At 41.0% G+C, this 15,209-nt stretch overlaps 1 protein-coding gene across 1 annotated transcript in view; it reads right to left on the minus strand.

Moving 5' to 3' along the window:
- LOC118556862 (NLR family CARD domain-containing protein 3-like) overlaps positions 1–14,163 on the minus strand; it is a 353,674-nt gene extending 339,511 nt beyond the window's left edge. The window contains exon 1 of the mRNA XM_036125406.1: positions 14,058–14,163. The gene's annotated coding sequence lies outside the window, so the exon portion shown is untranslated. The remainder of the gene's footprint in view (positions 1–14,057) is intronic.
- Positions 14,164–15,209: the final 1,046 nt, after the last annotated feature.

A 15,209-nucleotide genomic window follows, 5' to 3' on the forward strand; every position in this document is an offset into this window, starting at 1 on the left:
CTTCCTTGTTTACATCATTGTCCTTATGCCACAGAAAACGGAGGAAGTTACGGTGGTCCTCACGCACCATAAAGCAGTGGAACATTTGCTGTATATCTGCCATGACAGCGATGCTCTCTGTCCTGAAGCGGAGAAGGACTTCAATGAGCGTGTTGTTTAGATCGGGACCAGTGAGGAGAACATTGTTGAGTGAGACACCGGTGTACTGGGCACTAGAATCAAAAACAATCCTGATCTGATTGGGCTTTTTTGGGTGGTAGACTCCGAATGTTGGGAGATACCAACACTCCTCTCCCTGTTTTACTGGAGGTGCAACTTCCGCATGACCATTAGAGAAGATCTTCTCCATAAATGCCAAATATTGTCCCTGCATATCAGGTTTCTTATTTAGGTTGCGTTTTAGGGATGAGAACCTACTGACTGCCTGCTCTCTGTTATTTGGCAATTGCTGGCGCGGTTCTTTGAAAGGAAGTGGGGCGACCCAACTGTTGTCTTCGTCTCTGTACATAGCATTGTCCATTATTTTTAGGAACAGAGTGTCCTGTATTGAGAGAGCTGGTTTATTATCGTTTTCCGTCCGATTGAACACTGTCTGTCCCAGGGTTTGTTCAGATGCTTTACCTGGCCTATTTGTGTGTGACATTTCTTTCAGTTGCAGAAGGCTGTCGCATGGACCGAAAACTGTGGGACGGCCATTTTCCAGAACAACAGTTTTGAGAGTGCTAACTGTGGGCCTATGAACATTACCCAGACATACCTCCCCGACTACAACCCACCCTAGATCTAAGCGTTGGGCGAAGGGCGCGTTATGGGGGCCATTGACTCTCTGTCTGACCTTGTGAGCACGTAAAACATCTCGCCCTAGCAGCAGGAGTATTTCAGCATTTGGGTCTAGTTCTGGGATGTACTCGGCTATATGCTGAAGATGAGGCTGGTATAGCACTGCACTAGGGGTTGGGATTTCACTCCTATTGTTGGGGATGTCCTGACACTCAATAAGCGGAGGTAGAGGGATAACTACTGACCCATCTAGTGACTCAATCTGAAAGCCTTCGGCCATTTTTCCCCATGTTTCTACAGTACCAGAGCATGTCCTAAGGTGGTAGGAGAAGGGTTCGTTTTTAATGTCAAAAAGTTCAAAGAACTCTGGCCTGGCCATGGAACGATTACTCTGATCATCTAATATTACATAAGCTTTGATAGCCCTGTCCTTGTAACCTTTAGGGTACACCCATGTGAGACATATCTTAGAACAAGAACGACACCACTGACCTGGACCACACACGTCTGTGCAGCTTGTTGTGACGTTGACTGTGTTGGGACCGTTTTCTCCCTCCCCGCCATTCTCTTGTGCAGGTGGAGGAGCCTTGTTAGCTTGTGGTGGAGGACCAGGATGCATAACTGTGTCGTGGCTTGTACTATCACATTCGGAGCACTTTACTGTGGCCTTACAGTCCTTAGCAAGATGAGTGTCTGAAGAGCAGCATTTGAAGCATATTCCTTTCTCTTTGAGGAAGGCCTTTCTTTCGTCAAGTAGTTTGTTCCTAAACGTTCGGCATTTTTTGAGCGGATGTGGCTTGTTATGCAGCGGGCAGTTCCTGTTAATGTCCTTGTTGGGGGATGAAACATCGGTTTTGTGTACAGTTATAGGTTTACTTGTATTAAAGTTCTTTAAGTAAGGTTTTTCTGGTTTAGAATGTGTTTGGCTGTTTTGTTGGTTGAAACTAGGATCGTTGCGTTTCTTCGCCTCTTTGCTTATGAATTTACAGAAATAGTCAAAAGGTGGGAAACAGCCATTATTTTCCTCCTTGTATTGAGAGCCGTGTGACATCCACTTCTCCTGAAGTCCAAATGGAAGTTTGTCTACGACTGGGCCGATTCCGCGAGAAGTGTCCAGATACAGTAGGCCAGGGAGATATCCGTCTTCCTTGGCACCTTGAATCTCTTGTAGGAGATCCCCTAGCTCACGGAGTTTGACGTGATCTTTGACTGTAATTTTTGGAAAACTGTCTAATCGCTGGAAAAGTGACTTTTCGATTATTTCAGGTGCTGCATAACATTCATTTAGTCTCTCCCATGCTTTGCTCAAGGCTAATGTGGGGTTGTTGACGTATACAGAGCGTATGCGTTTTACCTGGTCACTTGACTCCTTTCCTAACCATTTTGTCATGAGGTCTAGCTCTTGAATGGGACTGATTTGAACCTCAGCTGTGGCACTAGCAAATGAAGAGTACCATGCTCTGAAATTCTCTGGCCTATCGTCGAATTGGTAAAGGCCTGAAATGATGAGATCTCGGCGTGCCATATACTGGGCAAATGGCTCAGCTGGATGTGAGATACTGGCCGGTGCGTTATAGTGAGGCGTGAATGGGGAGCTAAATGGGTTGAGAGAGGTATTCGGTTTCTCTAATTTGAATTTGGTTTCACCTCTAAACTGGCTGGGCATGTTGTGATTAGTCAGGGCAGCAACATTGTCCTTAGTAAGCTTGGGTTCAAAGCTAATGGGTGGCGGCTCCAAATTGTCTTCTTCTGGGGGATGCCATGTTACAAATGTGTTAGGTGAGCTTACTTGTGGGCGAGAGGTGGTTGGTATTTCTGAAGGAGACTGTGATTGTCCAATGTCCCTTTGAGATTGTACATATTCACTTGTACGTTCTAATTTGACTTTTTCTGATGATTTCTTGCTCTCTGACTCCTCTTGTATTGCCTCAGCTTCTTCTAGCACTTGCGCCTCAGCTACTGCAGCATCAGCTTCTCTTTGCAACGTTAACATTTCCAATTCTGCATCTATTTTAGCCTTCTCCAGTTCACTTTGTGCTTTTTCCACTTTCAATTGTGCTTCTTTGCTTGCATATAGAGCTCTAACCTTAGCAGCTTCTGCTTTAGCTCGAGCGTGGGCAGCGCTCGCTGCTGATCCAGACGAGTGGCCGGTCCTGAAACTGCGTGCAGACTTGTTGCTGGTAGCCATTTTGACCGCGATGAATCATCGAATGGTGCCTTTTCACTCTAATGTTTTCAACGTAGATGTTGGTGACACCGAGTTAAACCGTGAATGAAGACCCAGGTGCAGTTCAAGCGTTTTAATTGTCTTCATCAAAATGGTAAAAACTGTAATAACAGAAAATAAACTCAATCTCTATACATAGAGTCATTGCATACAAAATAAAAGTGCATCAAACTGAATAAAGTGACATTTCAGCAAAATAAACACTGATATCTAGACTTTTCAGTTTAATCAACAATATAATGCAACTTACGGCATTCCTGCCTGATAATTCAGCGTGGATGGCATCAGATTTCACGTTTCCATACTGTTCTCCACACATGGACCTCTTTGTTTACCAGCCAAAACCCGGAACCGGAAACACGTAACCGCAAACCGGAAGTAGATTTTAGCGATAATATTTTGTAATAAAAACGTAAATAAACTATGAATTATACAACTGATCAACTTCTAATCACTTTTGGCAGCATAGAAACGTTTTTTAATATTATTTATTTAACCCATGAACTTATTTGTTTAACAAAATGCCTTAAAGGCAACACAAAATATCTGTGTGATTATATATATATATATATATATATATATATATATATATATATATATATATATATATATATATATATATATATATATATATATATATGTGTGTGTGTGTGTGTGTGTGTGTGTGTGTGTGTGTGCATGTGTTATGAATATAAGGATCAATTTGTTAAATCTAAACATTGTGGTCTTCATTATTTAATAAAACCGTATCACATGTGAAACTTTTGAAACAGACTTTTTGGGAGAGTATTAAAGAGGTAAAATTACTAATATGAGGAAAAAAAGACCTAGGACAATAAAGTAAAAAAATAAATAAACATAAAAGTGGTAATGTTATGAGAAAAACTTCATATTTTGAGAATTAAGTGGGAACATTTCCAGAATGTTCACAGTTTGCAGAGTCTCCTGGAGTTTCACTCCTGGAGTAATAGGGCCAGGTCAGAATATTTTAATTATTTTTATTCTTTACGAGAATAAATTCAGGAGAATGAAGCTAAAGGGATACGAAAATAAACTTGTAATATTGCATAAATAAAAATATTATGAATACAAAGTATATTCTGAGATTAAAGTCCCTCTGATACTGTTTAAGTGACTGAGTAACTGCCGATTTGCCACATTTAACATGGCGGACGCTCTGACGCATCGCAGCATAGGCAGAACCCGCCCAACGACGCGTCTACTCTTATATTATGTATATGGTCTAGCCCATCTACTGCCCACATGAGTCATGTGGGCAGTAGATGGGCTTTCCACATGGGTCCCAGCAACAGAGCCCACCCTGAGCCCATGCCCAGCTGAAGCCCTTCTAGCCCAAGTGAGACCCTTATGGGCCCCACCTGGACGTGTTTGCTGGGTACCCGTGGCAGTATTTCTATTTATTTGTGAGTGAAGATAAATCAAATAAATCAATAAAAAAAATCTTAATTTCTCTATTAGCTTCAAAAATATGTACTGTTTTGTACAGTAATCCAATAGTGAAGGTGGGTTTTGCTTGAGGGGGTTTGCTTGATAAGAAAAATAAACTTTGCTTCTATATTTTTGGTTTACAGCATGTGATTTGCTTTTATGTTTCATGTTCCACTTATAAAACACACAATGTAATAAAGCTCATGTCTCTACAATAAACTATCATGTTGCAACGTAAAACCGTCCTTTTTTAATTCAAGACATCTCTACGCTTCATTATTATTTTTTCTCCAGGCTTCCATTATGTTACATCGATGCTTTTATTTTGAAATATTTTCTGCACTTCCGGGCCAGCCATGAAACCGGCTTTAACTTTTAAATCCGAAGGAGAAAATGGAAAATGAATTGGCGAAATCCAAAAACGGGCCGTTTTTTTCATTAAAATTTTCTGGTTTTTCGTTTCAAAATTGTAGTGACAGGAAAGAAAAACATGGCTTTGTTTATGACAGTGACAACTGCGTCCTTCAAAGGCATATGCAGAGTACTTAAAAGGCAACAAGGCAGTGTGTATTTCCGGTTGGTACAGACTGACCGAGCAGGCAGCTCCCCCTGCTGTCTGATCAAGGGTACTACCCACAAGTCACAGATCATTTTTACTGTTGGGGCAGTTGTGTCAAAAGTGAAAATGAAGGCGTAACTTGTAAATATGAATTTGTGACTCACAGGAGCAGATTCGTGCAGTTGTACTTGTTGATTTGTATTTGTGTTAAGGGAAAAAAATATAAAAAAATATTTTTTTGAAGATTTTAATACACGTGTTTTAATTTGTTTTGCAACATTTGTTTTAGATCAACTGTAGCAGAACTGAATGACAGACACTTATGATGTGCAACTCACAGAACACAATTTGTGTACTTGTAATCAAGAATTTGAAGAGGTGTAACTTTATTTTGTACTTTAAAAAAATCTACAATTACAAAACACCAAAATTACAATGCACAAATAGTTTAGCAACAATAGTTCTGGACCATTTGGAGCAAAACTGAGAATGTAAGAGGTTTTTGATGTGCAACTCACAGAACACAATTTGTGTACTTGTACTTAAAATTTGAACAGGTGTAAAAAAAATTTGTACTTGTAATTTTTTTTTTTTTAAATTTAACTCCCTCTACAACTTCAAATTCACACTTACAATGCACAAATTGAATTGGAACAAAATTACCTTCATAACGGAAACCTGACTGGAAAACATCAAAGCGGCTGGTCGTAGTTAAGAAGGTGTTTAATTGTTGAAATACAACTTTTTCAATGATCTTACTGATAAAGGGGAGGTTTGAGATGGGCCTGTAGTTCTGGAGTAGAAGTTTGTCTAAATTGTTCTTTTTCAGCAGTGGTTTGATAATTGCTGTTTTTAGGGACTGGGGGAAAACACCTGACAGAAGGGACGCGTTTATTATCTGAGTCAAATCAGACACTATGACAGGTAAAACTTTTTTAAAGAAAGCTGCGGGGAGAACATCAAGGCAGCTTGAGGAGGAACTTAACTGCTGAATTATCTGCTCTAAGCTTTTGGAGTTTATTTGGCTGAATTGGGACATTTGGTCAAAATCAATTCTGGTAGGAGACAACGTTGGTACTGAACTTAGTATGGATGTACAAACAGATCCTCTAATCTTTTGGATTTTTTCAGTAAAGAAGTTTGCAAATTCATTGCAGGCCCTGGTGGAGTGGAGTTCTGAAGCCACGGACACAGGAGGATTTGTTAACCTGTCGACTGTGGAAAATAAGACACAAGCATTATTAATGTTTTTCTTAATGATCTCAGAGAAGAAAGATTCTCTTGCATTTTTCAGTTGTAAGTTATATCAGTAAAGTCTCTCTTTATAGATGTCATAGTGAACCTGGAGTCTATTCTTTCTCCACCTGCGTTCAGCTTTTCGACATTCCCTTTTTTCACTTCTAACTGCTGGAGCATTTCTCCAAGGAGATTTTTTCTTCCCGGAAACAACTTTCACTTTAACACTTTAACAGTTAATGATGTCTGAGACTTTAGACTGAAAGTTATCTACTAGCTCATCTACTGAGTTGCAGCCCAAGGTTGAAGTAGCAGAGTAAGCTTGAATAAAAGTTTCAGTGGCATTGTCCTTAAAGGTGCGTTTTCTTACGATGTCCCTTTGGCTAAATGAGTCACTGGTAATGATACATTCAAAGGTAACGGAGAAGTGATCGGATAAGGCAACATCAGTTACATTGACCTGTGAAATGTTTAGACCTTTAGTGATGATTAAGTCTAAAATATGCCCCTGTTTGTGTGTTGGCTGTTTAACATTCTGAGTTAAACCAAAGTTTCTAAGTGTGTCACACAGTTCTTTTGCACTTCTGTCTTCAGGGTTGTCAACGTGAAAGTTGAAGTCTCCAACAATAATTAAACAGTCATAATCAACACATATCACAGACAGCAGGTCACTAAAATCATTAAAAAAGTTTGATGTGGACTTAGGAGGCCTGTAAACATTCAGAAACATAGTTCGTACCGGGCTCTTTAACTTGAGAGCCAAATGTTCAAAAGAGTCAAATTTTCCCAAAAACACCTTTTTACACTTTAGTGAATCATTAAACAATGTTGCTACTCCTTCACCTTTCCTTTGCTGTCTGCTCTCACAAAGGAAATTGTAGTTTGGAGGCGTTGACTCCAGCAGTATTACTTCTTCATTAGATTCATGTAACCATGTTTCTGTTAAAAACATAACATCAAGATTGTTGTCAATAATAAAGTCATTAATTAAAAGGGATTTTCCTGACAAAGATCTAATGTTTAATAAACCTAGTTTATATGATTTGGTGGTTGATGATGTCTCTGTGGCAGGTTGCATCTGACAGTTAATGACTTTCAAGTATTTGTTCCTGTTTATCCTTTTGTTTTTCTTTTTTCTGCCATGAATCATCACAGATATTCCGTAATTCCCGGGAAAAGACCCAAGCTGATTCTCGAAACTGTCTTGTCTGATAAACGTGCAGCGAGGGCCCGCTGTGTATCACAGCAAAGTAATCTGAAGGTCTTGAGGACAGGCATGTTCCGTGATACGTAGAGGAGGATCTGGGGCTCTGCGGCCTTTGGAAGGTGCTGGTTTAGTCACAGAGCTGTGGCTATATGGAGAGGATGTCATCTGTAGGCCAATCTTAAATACTTTGTTCATGTTGGGAGAAAATTCCAGAAAAGGAACCTCTGGGCTTTGTGGAGAGGAAGGCGAGGCGGGTGTAGTCTGGACCGGTGTTCGTGACGATGGATTTTCTTGGTCCTCTCGTTGTCCTGTTGAGATCTGGGATGAATCCTCCTGTAGCTCTGACGAAGCCTCTTTCTGTGTCATCTTTCTGGCCATGTTTATCTTGGCTTGTTCGGGCTGCACTGGGCTTATCTTTTGTTTAGGCACTGGATGTACTTTGTTTTGGGACAAAGCTGATGGCGTATGGTTCACAGAATAGAAGATGTTTGAAATCAGCCGTTTTGCACCTGACCTATTTAGAGAGAAGCCATCTCTGTTGAACAGATGTCTTCTTTCCCAGAAGATGTTAAAGTTGTCTATGAAGGTTACAGTTGTTTGTTTGCATGTTTTTTCCAGCCATTTGTTTAACATCAGAATTCTGGAAAAAATCTCATCTCCACAGTAAACGGGCGAGTGAGGGCCGCTAAGAAACACCTTGACATTAAGGCCATGAACTAGGTTCAACAAACGAATGTAATCCTCTTTCAATACTTCTGATTTTCTTATCCGGGTGATGTCGCCCAGGGCTTCAGCTTGTATTATGAGTTTTTCCAAGGTCGGGCGTTCTTTCAAGATCCTCTGAAGGTTGTCTGATATTTCAGACACCAGGCCAAAGTTCGAAGGGTTATAAATCAACACCCCTGTGTTTTTCTTGTTACAGAAATGTTTAATCCCCCTTACAGATCCATTGCATAATATCAGGGTCCTTGGCCCTGTGGCATGTCTTTTCTGTGATGTCTTAGAACGAAAATCGTTGACATACCTCTGATTGTTGTCGTGATCCTCCCTGGTCACATTTTGGAGCGGAGCGCATCTGTTTCGTAATGGAATTCCTGCATTTCCAGCAGGTTTACTCCTATCATTTGTTTTGAGAACAGCCCGTTGTTGTTTCATTTGTCTTGGGACATCTCTCTGTAGTCTCGGCCAGTTTTCTTTGTCTGGGTGCGGGGTTTGTTTATCCTTTGGTCTTGCACCCAGAGTGATCCAGGGATTCTCATTTTCCTCCGGGGACTGTTTGTTCGCCGAGTCGCTGGGCTGGTGGTCACCATTCAGAATCACAGGCAGGGTTGTTTCATTTCCATGCGTGGCGTTTACATCATAATTCACTTCGAGTCGACAGATTTTCAGTTCCATAACAGCTATCTTCTGTAAAAGCTTGTCAAAGTCCATTGTGGTGAAGGTAGGCATCCTTTGAATCGAGTGGTTCTCCTTCATATCCGCTTCATGTTGAAGTCTTTCCATAAGAGCATTTTTCCTGAGAACTGCCTCCTCTGGGCTGTTGTAAAGAGGCATCTTGTGTGGATTAGCTGAAAACTAAAAGAGTCCACACGGGGAAAAAAATCTAAAATAAATCACAGAAATTAAATAAAATAAAATAACTAAATCCAACTTTCTGTAATTTTGGTTAAGAGATAAAAAGGAGATAAAAAGGAGAGGAAAATGCAAGCAAGCAGGGAGCAGAGAAAAGAGCGTCCGAGTAGGCAGAGAGGCGGAGAGCGTCTCCTTTCTCCTGAAACCAGACTTTTGTCTTTATTGCTCATCCTCAGGCAAATTAAAATCATTTAACGAGGTATGGAGAGATGATGCCTTTTCACGCAGCGTTGGTTACTTACATTTCTCAAGTTTCACAAGTCAAATCCTCTCCTGCTTCTTTACAGAATTGCACTCAGCGGCTTTCACCTATTTTAGTGCTGATAACATTTAGTTTCTTAACTGGGACTAGTTTTGTAGCCTAGTATTAATTGTGGTATCCAAGTATAAATCAAAAGTTAAAATTAAATTTACGCTCCAAGCAAGCACACACACGCACACACTGGAAAACAGCCAATCAGAAAGAGGGAAAGGAGGCGGAATTTAAAGCAGTTTAACCAATGACAGTGGAGTTAAACAGCACAGAGCACAGTCACGTGTGCTGCAGATTTAAAGGGGCACGACAGACCGGGCAGAGCGGCAGCTGCTTGCTGCGAGAGAAAAAGAAGGGCAGAGTGAGGGAACGTTATATGGATCATGTAACCGGCCATGGTTACCATGACACACAAGATCTAGATTATTATTATTATTGTCATTTAGGACACACCTCCAGACACCAACAAACATGCACACATAAAAAAAAAAACTGACAAAAGGGCACTTTGGGCATCATGGGGCAAAGGGGCAGGTGCTCAAGCACCCATACCCCCCCCCCCCCGCACGTCCCTGGTCCTTGGCTGTAAAGACCAGGCTAGCATCAACTCCAGAAGACGGCCCGACGCCGTTGCGCATCAAAATCCAATCCAACACGCCCTGTTTTATATTTAATAAGGATGACTGCACTCACCAGAGACGTCTTGATGGTAGTTGTGCCTCATACCTTATTATTTGACTAATCTTACTTAAGATGACAACGATGGATGGCTGGATAGCTCCTTCCTTTATGCAGGTGAGTAGGATGGTGCGACATGTGCAAACTTCTCCAGGTGAGTTGTTCTCTTTACATCGTGGCTTGTCCCTTTTATCCAAAAAAGGTTGCGGTTTTTACTTTGTGTAGCGACTATCAATCACCTTTTAATCGCTTCTGGGTGCGAGGAATCTGGAATTTAACACACTTAAAAAATGATGTTGAAATGATGGAGATAAGTCATTTATTGAAGTCATTTTGTATATGAACAAACAATCCAAACAATCCGAGTGGCGGTCTTTACAATGAGTGAGATGAATAGGTAATTATGGAGAGTGTGGATATGACAGAATTTAACCAGTGGACGAAGGCCGGAGAAAGCGGTAAAAACCGTATGACCTCCCGTCACCCAAAACCCTTTCTACCCTCTCACTTCTCACCTTTAAGCCTTCCCCTCCACACCGCCACCAGTGGTAGAGCATAATATAGGTCAGCGTGTCAACCTAAACAAACACCACCGCGCAAAACATATAAACCAGCAACAACCCATACCTAAACGGCAACAACTATAAACGGCCCCATATAAAGCGCCCTTCCTTATCATTATGTTGTTTACGCATAACAAAACTTGTGATTTATTAACCAGAATCATTAAACCCTTTTGTTTGCTTGAAAATGAGCTACTGTACACTTTACCCAACCAGCCTCTTTTGAATTTAGCAGCTTCTTCATCCCCAGTTATATGTGATTTCTTAATGAATGCGACATCAGCACCTTTGGATTTTAAGATAAGATAAGATTAGACAGGCTTTATTGATCTCACATTGGAGAAATTCACTTGTCACATCTGCTTAGTAATCAATAATCAGAAGAAGGTGCCAAAAGTAGGACAAGGTGCATCAGTTATGTGTCCTCGTTTATACAGTGGATGAGAAAAATAAGAATAAAAATACAAAATAGAAATAAGGCAGAGGATGTGTCTTGTCAGAGACTAATCTTAAAACTTTCCTTTGTGACAAAGCTTCTAATCAGAGTGGCTCATGTTACCCTGAGCTACCTCTATAGTTATGCTGCTATAGGCTTAGGCTACTGGAGGACATCAGGGCCTATTTTTCTCCCTCTACTGAGTTCTACTGTTTTCCAGTCTAATGTTCTCCAGTTTTGCATGACTGTTGTCATTTCTGCTTTAACTTTCTGTTCTCTCTCTTTTTCTTCATAGTAGGTCCACCTGGTCTGGCGTTCTGTTAACTGTGACATCATCCAGAGAAGACGGCTCACCCGCTATTACCATCTAATGTAGAACAGATTACTGGATCAATGTGTGCTTCTGTGCTTTTTTGTCTCTCTTGTTGTGTCTCTGTTCTGTCTTCTGTAACCCCCAGTCGGTCGAGGCAGATGACCGTTCATACTGAGCCCGGTTCTGTTAGAGGTTTTCCTTCCCGTTAATGGGTGGTTTTTCTTTCCACTGTCCACGGCTGGGGAGCTGCCCTGAGTTATGGTAAGTGTGTTCATCAATTCATTTTATTTGGATTGGGCTGATCCTGTGATAAATGTTTGGTTTGTGTCCAGGTTAAAATATAATCAATAAAAAGTAAGACAAGACCACAAGTTCACCTGTGTAAAAGACACTCAGATAAAATGTTACAGAATGATTGAAAACTCCTTGTATGGCGCTAATCTGGTACGCTGGTTCTCCAGCGATCAACAAGGCTTCGTCTAAAGATGTTTTAGAACTGATTGGTGACCTTTAGTTTCTATTTCAGATAGTTATAAGTAGAGTTATTATAAGTTGTTTTGCTGAGTGTGCTTTTTTACTGCTCAGTTTGGATATATGAATGTTCTAAATGAAAAAATAGGAGTCAGCAACAGGAGAACTGAATGAGACAAGATCTGCATGATCTGAGAATGATGAAGGAAGAGATAACAACCTGTTTAATGTTCATTTATTATGTTTTTACTTGTAGCTCCTAATATTGTGGTAATTAGATTTTTAGTATTTAATCAGATGAGATAATAATAAAAATAACAATAATTGGAAGTTTTCATGTTTTGCATTCTAATGTTTTTGGAAGTGATTTTAATTATATAATGTCTGCTTTAAAATAATGTAAGATTGAGAGAGGAAGACCAAAATGAGATTAATGAGTGGAGGAAAATAGAAATACTGATGGAAAGAACGGTTGACAAGAAGAGAGAAATTTTAATATTAATAAAGTTCAAGTGATAAAGTGTTGACATGATTTGAGTGATAAAGAAACGTATTGAGTAATGTAGTGTGGGAAGTATGCTATGTAAAACAGAGTGACTCAGGTTTGAGCTGAGAAACCCAGTTGTCTGAGGATATAATCTCTTTCTGAGTCTCTGCACTGAACATGAGTCTCACTGCACTTCCCTAGCTGTGGCAGAATTAAAAGGCAGTTTGGTTGTATTATTTTCTTGTGTTTTAAAAATTTCAGTACGGCACATAATATATCCTCTTCTCCTCTTATTTTATCCAGACCTCTGGATACCGTGGCTGATGGCTGTTCAGACACAGAAGGCCTCGAAGAAACCAGAGATGATCTCATATTAGCTGACTCACTGACTGGAGTTAACTCACCTTTTACGAGGAAACAGTATACCTGCACATTAACTACTACCATACCATATACACAATGTATGGGGAGTTTAGCCGCTCAGCCACCGCAGAGGTTCAGGTCACTCTGAATCAGAAATCCTGGTGTTCATGAAGCTCACTCAGGTTTCTGGCAGACTGAAACTCCCACAGACTGCAGTTGTTAGAGGTCAAAGACAGACTCCCCCCCCCCCCCCCCCCTCCTGTCATTTTCTGAACAAGCTGATGCTCTCTTTATTAATTTTCAAAAAAGCTACTTCTGGTCTTTTTCCTGTTACTGGCGACTTCACGTGAAAGCACGATTCATTCTTTAGTTACGTGAGGGAGCCCTGATCCCCTTTCCACTTCTGCAGTCAGTGTCAGACAGCTGCTGCTGCCTCGTTCTGCTGCAAACCTTGCTGTGAAGCTTCAGACATGCCTGCAGACGGAGCAAAAGAAGAAATATAAATCAGGATCTCCACTCTTTGCAGAAATGGATCAGATGCAGCAGGTTGTGAGCTGGAGCCCTGATAGACCATGTAAAATGGAGCCAGAAACTAAAAGAAGAAAGAAAGGGCAGCAGAGAGGGAGAAGCTGAAGAAGAAACAAGCACTGGCCTCTGATGCAGCAAAGTTCACTAAACTGAAGTTTTCTTCATAAAGGAGCAGAGACGATCTAAAGGCTAGAGGATAAGAGTGAAAAGGCCAGCAGCCTATTAAAACTAAAATAGTTTAATTAGGAGCTTAGTCTCACTGTGAGGAACCAAGGGTCAAAACTGACTCATTAAACAAAGGTTTTAAACTGCTGAAATCTTTTAAAACATGGCTAACAAAGATCCAATGGAAAATAACTTTGATGCTAAAATGTCCTTTAATGCATATTTAAAAGAAGCTGAGCTGGGAGTGGAAGAGGAGCTTTTGGGCTGAACAACTGCAGCACTAGCAGACAAAGCTTATAGTTAGAGTGGCTCATGTTACCCTGAGCTACCTCTATAGTTATGCTGCTATAGGCTTAGGCTACTGGAGGACATCAGGGCCTATTTTTCTCCCTCTACTGAGTTCTACTGTTTTCCAGTCTAATGTTCTCCAGTTTTGCATGACTGTTGTCATTTCAACTTTTAACTTTTGTTTTCTCTCTTTTTTTTCTTCATAGTAGGTCCACCTGGTCTGGCGTTCTGTTAACTGTGACATCATCCAGGGAAGACAGATCACCCGCTATTACCATCTAATGTAGAACAGATTACTGGATCAATGTGTGCTTCTGTGCTTTTTTGTCTCTCTTGTTGTGTCTCTGCTCTGTCTTCTGTGCAGTAAAATCTGCGAGTTAAAGCAGAAATAATGTAGCACTGCAGCTAATGTGTCTACTCACAGGGGCCTGGTCTGCAACGCTGGACCCAGCTGATGTTGCAGGACCAGAGGCTCCACTTGGCTGGACAGGGCGCTGCAGGGGTGGCTGCAGAGGAGGATCAGCAGGGCGCTGCACAGTAGGAGGCTGTAGAGGAGGCAGAGGAGGCTGGACAGAGCGCTGCAGGGGAGACGGCACAGGAGAGGGCAGAGGACTGTGGCTGAGGTGCTGATGTAGAGATCCTTGGCTGGATGTGGATGGTGCAGAGGAAGAGGGGCTGAAGGCCTGCTGGACGCTGCTGTGTTCTGGATCATCGAGGACGGCCACGCTCAGGTCCTCAGCTTCCTCCTCCACAAAGCCTTCATCATCCATCAGCTCCACCAGCCCATCCTCTTCCTCTGGCTTCTCCATGAGGGTCAGTGAGCGAGCAGACTGACTGTAAAGGTCCTCCATCCCAAGAAGCTCCCCTGGAAAAGAACGCAGATCCAAAGCACAATCCACATTATTAGTCAAGACTGTGAACTAAGGAAGGATTCAGACATGCACTTCATGGTGGTGAAAAGTAGCAAAGTTTCAAGGTAGGTCTTGTTTCTTATAGTTATTACTGCAATAAGCATCTGTAGACATACGCCTCCCTCAGTGATTCAGAACCCCCCCCCCCCTCTGTATTTGACATTTATTCATTCTTTTGCACTCTTTTTGCACAACGTCACTATCACTTTATTTTAGATCTATAATAATTTCTCAAGAATTTTAGATGATAAATGGTAGATGGTAAATTAAACTTAAACATAAAATACCTTTTAGACATGGACACTAAATCAGAGGGTTATTCTTTATTATTGAGAGTTTTAAAAAAGACAAATTTGATCAATAGGATTTAGTTTTTTTGTTTTTTTTGTAATAATAGTAGGATATTGGATTAGTTCAATCCCGATCCAAACTCCATTTCAGTTGGTGGCGGTAATGCAACAAAAGTTGTTTGGCAACCGCCATAAAGGACAAGAAGAAAAACAAGACGAAGAGGGACATAAGGAGGAGAATAATCCAGCAGTAATAACCCTGACACCTTGCTGGTAGAGTGGAAAAGCTAAAACAAACAGTTTTTCATGGGCAGCAGATAAATCCAGTAGGGAAATAGGTATACAGGGAAAGAGATACTGTGCTGCAGTGCCT

The sequence above is a fragment of the Fundulus heteroclitus genome, chromosome 21 (assembly GCF_011125445.2).
Source record: "Fundulus heteroclitus isolate FHET01 chromosome 21, MU-UCD_Fhet_4.1, whole genome shotgun sequence".
Classification (NCBI taxonomy): domain Eukaryota; kingdom Metazoa; phylum Chordata; class Actinopteri; order Cyprinodontiformes; family Fundulidae; genus Fundulus; species Fundulus heteroclitus.